The following is an 8,456-nucleotide window of genomic DNA, read 5'->3' as shown; positions in this document are numbered from 1 at the left end:
TAAAAACGTAAAGAACGTTTGTTTAAAGGGAAAAGGGGCACTTGCACATGTGATCGAATAGTTAATTTTAAAAAGCAGGCAATGTCCTCGCCTATTCAGCCTCCTATAGCTATAGCCTGGGTATAACATGTAGGCCTGCACAACATTGTAAGAGCACATTTTCTTTAGTAGCATAGCCTACATACAATCTGTAACATTTTCCCAAATAATGTAGCCTAAAAATGTGTATAGTAGGCCTACACTCTTAGAAAAAAAGGTTCTATGCTTGCTTCATATATGGCACCCTTAAGGTTCTATATATAACCGAAATTGGTTCCATATAGAACTCTCAGTGAAGAAGAACCCCTGGGGTTCTGATTAAATAACCCTACAAAATAATATTTAGGGTGCCATATATGAAGCGAGCAATAGAACCCTTTTTGGTTCTATCCATAACCTTTTTTTTCTAAGAGTGCAGGCTGAGTTTAAGCCTTAGACCTACATTCAACATTGTGCTGAAGGCAAAAACATTTGTTTCTTAAGATAGCCAGGCTAGAACAAAAACATGGAACGCTTCCTCGCCTGCATCCCCTTCTCTGCCCCCCTCCCTGTCGTTGTTGAGATCCTATTTTCGCATATCCATTCTCCCACTTGTCGCACTCACTGACGCATGTCGGCTGCGCGCCTATAAGTATAGCCTATATTTCAAAAGCGCTGACTCCGGTGTATTCCGGGGTGGAGGGATCACCTCTCATCCTCAATGTCACTCACTCTCCCGGAGAGATGGGCCGGCGCTTACATGAACACTAAGGTAGGAGATCCACAGGGCACTAAACCCATTAAGGCTGCTCCCGGATGCAAATCCGATGCTGCAGATATTTAATAAGAGACCTGTGCTGGCAAATTTCATTACCTTGCAATTGCCAGTGGATAATGTGCTAAAAGCTTTCCCACTTAGCATAACTCCTTACCGAATATTATTCACACTTTGGGGGCCGGTGGACTGGTGGACCGGTGGCTGGAGGCGACTCTTAAAGACACAGAAAACCTCAGAGCATATCCAACAGCTGATGGTCATTGGTTATTACGGTCTTATAGGCTACCAGAAGAAACTAAGATTGACCTGTTGTACCTTTCTCCCGTTTTGTAGGTTAGTTTATATGACCCCCATAAGAATTGGAATATCAACACAATCGATGCGTTTGATTGATGATTGTAGAAGTATGTACTGTATAGGCTATACATTCTTTCTTTCGATGTTTTGAATGGAAGAGGAATACAAACATAAGCAGTATAACGTGTCAAATTCCGCAACAATCTAGGGAGGTCCGAAGGTGCGCACCCTCCCTCCGGTCCACACGTCAGCTGTGATCCTCCTGCACGGTGGAAACATCAGCTGTGATCCTCCTGCACCGTGGAAACATCAGCTGTGATCCTCCTGCACCGTGGAAATAGACATCCATTCGTAATTCAACGTTTAAATATTTATAATTTGCCATGATTGAGTAATATTTTATGCACGCAAAGTTGTCTACCCAAAATGGTGCATCAGTGATCACGAGGGAAGCATCTAACAGCATTTGTTCGGTACCCTTTCCTCGTACTGTTTATGTAATCATTATGATCAATAGCTTCATCTAGATCATTATTATTTGAGAATGAGTGTTTGTCGCTCAACTAAGAAACAGAAACACACGTGCTGCATAGTGTTAATGACGTTGACATTTCTCCCGCGGCTTCCACAGAGGGCTTCCATATCCGTGCCAATGGGTTTCTTGCATGTAACAAGGCACTGAGCAAAAACTGGTTGAATCAACGTTGTTTTCACGTCATAAAAAAAAAAAAATGTGATGAAGTTGAATCAATATGGAAAACTGATTGGATTTGAAAAAAAGGCAGACTTTTTTTTATACCAAATTCTTTACCTAAATCCAATGATATGTTTTGTTGATTTCCTGTTGAATTCATATTAGTTGAAATTTCAACCAAATGTAAATCAAATTTAGACATTGAACTGACATTTGTGCACAGTGGTAAGGAACCAATTGGGTAATTCTAGATAGCAATATACCAATGGGTGATATTTAAAGATACAACCCTGGCACTTAAGGGATATGACAATTAAAAGATTTGAGCAATTATTTCGGTGGAGAGCTGGGGGCACATGTAAGGGTCAGTGCCCACGGAATCATAGCATATCCCGGAGGAGTGGAATTGAGGAAAATAATCGCCAGTTGATTGAATTGAATCCCTCGATGTTACAGCCACAGTAATGAAATGGGTTGTTGTGGCCAACACCCGACCGGACCTGTTCACCGCCCCCACTATTTTTACCAGATTACAGACCATGGCAACAGGGAGAATATTTGCCTACAGATGGAATACATTTAGACAGTCGTTTTTTTTTTTATCCTTGTGCTTGCATGTCCATGTAAATCCCTTTTATCACACACCAGGCCTTTAAATACATCACTACCCAATATTCACCTACAGAGCTTGTAGGGTAAAAATGAACGCTTATTTATGAATACATTTGAAATAACGTGATAAGGACACAAAGGTAGCCTAATATTTAGCCCGACTGTATGTATAGTGGTCTATATTTCCATAATGTCAATAACGTGAAAATTACAGCCCAATTATTTTGTGTGTGTTTTGCTTACTCAACTAAATCATAATATGATTTAGTTGAGTTATTATTGGAATATCTGATGAATTAATGAATTGGCATTTTCATAACACTTTTCCAAATAAGTTTGATTGCTCTCTGTGTATGAGACTGGTATTTAAACATACACATTTATCCATCCATAAACCAGAACTGAAACATGTTCTAAAAAGTGTTCTAAGACATATCTTGCATCCCAGCAAGTCATTTATTTTCATTTGTGCATTTATCATGAAATATTTTCAACCTATCACAAATCGTAAACTGTTTTACAAAAGAGGTGACCAAAATAATGAAACATAAAAAATGTGTACAGTTGAAGTCAGATGTTTACATACACCATAGCCAAATACATTTCAAATCAGTTTTTCAAAATTCCTGACATTTAATCCTAGTAAAAATTCCCTGTTTTAGGTTAGTTAGGATCACCACTTTATTTTAAGAATGTGAAATGTCAGAATAATAGTAGAGAGAATGATTTATTTCAGATTTTATTTATTTCATCACATTCCCAGTGGGTCAGAAGTTTACATACACTCAATTAGGATTTGGTAGCATTGCCTTTAAATTGTTTAGCTTGGGTCAAACGTTTTGGGTAGCCTTCCACAAGCTTCCCACAATAAGTTGGGTGAATTGTGGCCTATTCCTCCTGACAGAGCTGGTGTAACTGAGTTAGGTTTGTAGGCCTCCTTGCTCGCACAAGCTTTTTCAGTTCTGCCCACAAATTTTCTGTAGGGTTGAGTTCAGGGCTTTGTGATGGCCACTCCAATACCTTGACTTTGTTGTCCTTAAGCCATTTTGCCACAACTATGGAAGTATGCTTGGGGTCATTTGCGACCAAACTTTAACTTCCTGACTGATGTCTTGAGATGTTGCTTCAATATATCCACATAATTTTCCTGCCTCATGATACCATCTATTTTGTGAAGTGCACCAGTCCCTCCTGTAGCAAAGCACCCCCCACAACATGATGCTGCCACCCCCGTGCTTCACGGTTGGGATGGTGTTCTTCAGCTTGCAAGCCTCCCCCTTTTTCCTCCAAACATAACGATGGCCATTATGGCCATACAGTTCAATTTTTGTTTCATCAGACCAGAGGACATTTCTCCAAAAAGTACGATATGTGTCCCCATGTGCAGTTGAAAACCTTAGTCTGGCTTTCTTATGGCGGTTTTGGAGCAGTGGCTTCTTCCTTGCTGAGCGGCCTTTCAGGTTATGTCGATATAGGACTCGTTTTACTGTGGATATTGATACTTTTGTACATCTTCACAAGCATCTTCACAAGGTACTTTGCTGTTGTTCTGGGATTGATTTGCACTTTTCACACCAAAGTACGTTAATCTCTAGGACACAGAATGCGTCTCTCCTTCCTGAGCGGTATGACGGCTGTGTGGTCCCATGGTGTTTATACTTGCGTACTATTGTTTGTACAGATGAACGTGGTACCTTCAGGCATTTGGAAATTGCTCCCAAGGATGAACCAGACTTGTGGAGGTCTACAAATTTTTTTCTGAGGTCTTGGCTGATTTCTTTTGATTTTCCCATGATGTCAAGCAAAGAGGCACTGAGTTTGAAGGTAGGCCTTGAAATACATCCACAGGTACACCTCCAATTGACTGAAATTATGTCAATTAGCCTATCAGAAGCTTCTAAAGCCATGACATAATTTCCTGGAATTGTCCCAGCTGTTTAAAGGCACAGTGAACTTAGTGTACAGTCGTGGCCAAAAGTTTTGAGAATGACACAAATATTAATTTTCACAACGTTTGCTGCTTCAGTGTCTTTAGATATTTTTGTCAGATGTTACTATGCAATACTGAAGTATAATTACAAGCGTTTCATAAGTGTCAAATACTTTTATTGACAATTACATGAAGTTGATGCAAAGAGTCAATATTTGCATCCGCCCTGGCATGCTGTCAATTAACTTCTGGGCCACACCCTGACTGATGGCAGCCCATTATTGCGTAATCAATGCTTGGAGTTTGTCAGAATTTGTGGGTTTTTGTTTGTCCACCCGCCTCTTGAGAATTGACCACAAGTTCTCAATGGGATTAAGGTCTGGGGAGTTTCCTGGCCATGGACCCAAAATATCGATGTTTTGTTCCCCGAGCCACTTAGTTATCACTTTTGCCTTATGGAAAGGTGCTCCATCATGCTGGAAAAGGCATTGTTCGTCACCAAACTGTTCCTGGATGGTTGGGAGAAGTTGCTCTCGGAGGATGTGTTGGTACCATTCTTTATTCATGGTGGTGTTCTTAGGCAAAATTTTGAGTGAGCCCACTCCCTTGGCTGAGTAGCAACTCCACACATGAATGGTCTCAGGATGCTTTACTGTTGACATGACACAGGACTGATGGTAGCACTCACCTTGTCTTCTCCGGACAAGCTTTTTTCCGAATGCCCCAAACAATCGTAAAGGGGATTCATCAGAGAAAATGACTTTACCCCAGTCCTCAGCAGTCCAATCCCTGTACCTTTTACATAATATCAGTCTGTCCCTGATGTTTTTCCTGGAGAGAAGTGGCTTCTTTGCTGCCCTTCTTGACACCAGGCCATCCTCCAAAAGTCTTCGCCTCACTATGCGTGCAGATGCACTCACACCTGCCTGCTGCCATTCCTGAGCAAGCTCTGTACTGGTGGTGCCCCGATCCCGCAGCTGAATCAACTTTAGGAGACGGTCCTGGTGCTTGCTGGACTTTCTTGGGCGCCCTGAAGCCTTCACAACAATTGAACCGCTCTCCTTGAAGTTCTTGATGATCCGATAAATGGTTGATTTAGGTGCAATCTTGCTGGCAGCAATATCCTTGCCTGTGAAGCCCTTTTTGTGCAAAGCAATGATGACAGCACGTGTTTCCTTGCAGGTAACCATGATTGACAGAGGAAGAACAATGATTCCAAGCACCACCCTCCTTTTGAAGCTTCCAGTCTGTTATTCAAACTCAATCAGCATGACAGAGTGATCTCCAGCCTTGTCCTCATCACCACTCACACCTGTGTTAACGAGAGAATCACTGACATGATGTCAGCTGGTCTTTTTGTGGCAGGGCTGAAATGCAGTGGAAATGTTCTTTTGGGATTCAGTTCATTTGCATGGCAAAGAGGGACTTTGCAATTCATCTGATCACTCTTCATAACATTCTGGAGTATATGCAAATTGCCATCATACAAACTGAAGCAGCAGACTTTGTGAAAATTAATATTTGTGTCATTCTCCAAACTTTTGGCCAAGACTGTATGTAAACTTCTGACCCACTGGATTTGTGATACAGTGAATTATAAGTGAAATAATCTGTCTGCAAACAATTGTTGGAAAAATGACTTGTGTCATGCACAAAGTAGATGTCCTAACTGACTTGCCAAAACTATAGTTTGTTAACAAGAAATTTGTGGATTGGTTGAAAAACGAGTTTTAATGACTCCAACCTAAGTGTATGTAAACTTCCGACTTCAACTGTATCTTTAACCCAATGCTTGCACAGTGATTTACAGTCTAACTGAGGAATCAATGGTCTCCTTAGCACCTGTTTAAGTCCCATGTCAAGAACAGAATAGATGTAATGTCCTCCGTGAATGAAGTAAATCAAATTTTCCCTGACTGTAGCGAGAAGACTTTGGTTAGCCTCTCCGTCTTGTTCCAGCAGAGCGCCTCCCTCCCTCCCTCCCTCCCTCCGAGGCAGAGACTGAGGCATGCAGTGGCAGAGCGGTTGCCTCTGTTCATATGACTAATTAGAGAAGCTTCACGCTGCGCTGTTCCTTTTGATGCTGATCCCTGGTGCTAATTGCCACGTCCGTCCCAGGGCAAAGCGGGGTTAAGTTCAAATGCAGGGCCTTCTCAAACCCCTCCCCTGAGTGTTCTCCCCTGTCTCCCCTTTTTACCCCCCACTCCTACTCCTACCCACCCCCCTGCTCTTCCCACTTCTAACCCCAACCATTCCCTGACCCTTCGGGATAGCAGGATAGAAGGATAGATGAAGGGTGGATGAAGGGTGGGTCCGGGGAGGGGGTAATGGGGAATTAGAATATAACGGATCAAGAGTTTGATGAGGGGATAAGGTTTCCAGGGGAAGTGTGTATGAGTAAGGGGGGAGGGGTGGGAGAGGGCAAGGGGAGCAGTTGCCATTCAAGCAGAGTGAAGGAGGGGTGAGTTGGGCTTTGGTGAAAGGGAGCATGGCCTTGAGTGTGACTTTGATTCCTGCTCATCCTGCATGGCTAGGTGGATGGGTCAGTCTGGAGCATAGTCACTGCAGACTGGGGCCACAAGAAGTGATGATGGTTGACCGTGATGCAGACGAATAGTGGCCAAGGACAAAGCATGGAGAGGTCTCAATATAATTCCTAATCTCTCAGACTTCAGAGCAGATTTTGTCCACATTTTCCTATAGATGTCACTTATGGTAACTATCAGTCTGGGAGTTTCTGGTGTTGGACACAGGGAAGTGGCATCATCTCACTACAGTCAGGACAGTCAAGCTATAGACTGCACGGTAAGCTTCGAAGCTGTCCTTCTCACTCCTCCCTTTTCTCAGTCTGAGTCTGAATAATGACTCCCTCTTTCTCTTTCCATTCTCTTCCTCACTCTTTCTCTTAGTCTCTCTTTCTTCCCTTCTTCCTTTATTTTTCTCTCTTTTGCCATTTCTCTCTCCGTCTCCCTCTTCCTCTTGACTACCACTATGCTAAAGGCCAACGCGTCCTCTCGCCCCTCCCCTGTCTCAGCCTTCCCCTCTGTCTGTACATGACTATCGGACATTCTCCTGGTCAAACAAGTGTAACATCTTGAAATGGGAATGTTTGACTCTGCCATTCCCATGAATAATAAAGGAGGTTGATGGTTAAGAGGTGGATTAATGTGCTCCTACAGGGACTTGTGTGTGTGAAAGAGGGTGTGTGTTTTGAAGGAGGCTTGTGACAGACGTCCAGGAGGGACAAGGGCACTAGCGCTGCTACACCTAACCCTTTTTGCAGCCTCACACACACCCAGGGTTTTTCGCAGTAGGGGCGTGGTGCTAAAAGCTGACAGTGGGGTTGGCGTTTGCTTAGCCTGGAACACTAGCCTCTTGTGGATTGGCTCCCGTTTACATCTCTTTAAGGAGAGCTTTAATTGTGTATTGGTCCTTGGAGCTGGATCGCCCTCCGCTCCCCCGGGGCCGGCCTGCGAGGAGACACATCTCTAAATATGGCCGAGGTGGGATGATTCCGGAACGCATGTTAGACTGTGGCGTTCACCTCGGTGTCCTTCCATTGGTTTGACCTCTGCTTCAGAACTCGCCACTTCACCTCCACAGATTTTCACTTTGACAAGGAGAGAAGTCTCTGTCTGGGAGCACTGCTGCCGGGCCTGCTCAATGACGAAGCTCATTCAAACACAAACTACAAACTTGAAGAGTTCTGGTCAAGGTCTGGTGTTGTGGCTTGGATAGTGTTTAGAGTGAAATTGTATGAGAGTAGAAAAGTGTATAAACTTTTGTTATAGCTCAGTTCTTGTGCCTTTTTGCCTTTGGCGATGCAGCAAAATGGAATACATGCACAAATTTGGCAGAATGTATTTTAGACAATTCGTGCAATTTTTCAAGCATACACATTTCAAGCAGACAACTTTCGGTTTCAAGAATAGTCTTTGAATATCATAAGAATGTTCTATAAAAAACAAAGAACAAGATATCTACGCAAAATAAGCTTCTGAGAATGTATCATTACGTTTTACAGTCAGTTAACAATTAAAGACTAAACAAGTGAGATATATTCCCATTTACGTACGTAAGTGGTGCATGTTTGTGTGTGTAAAAGTAAGACACGATACACAGAGGGG

This window comes from Salmo salar, chromosome ssa05 (assembly GCF_905237065.1).
Source record: "Salmo salar chromosome ssa05, Ssal_v3.1, whole genome shotgun sequence".
Lineage (NCBI taxonomy): Eukaryota > Metazoa > Chordata > Actinopteri > Salmoniformes > Salmonidae > Salmo > Salmo salar.
This window is presented reverse-complemented; position numbering follows the sequence as displayed.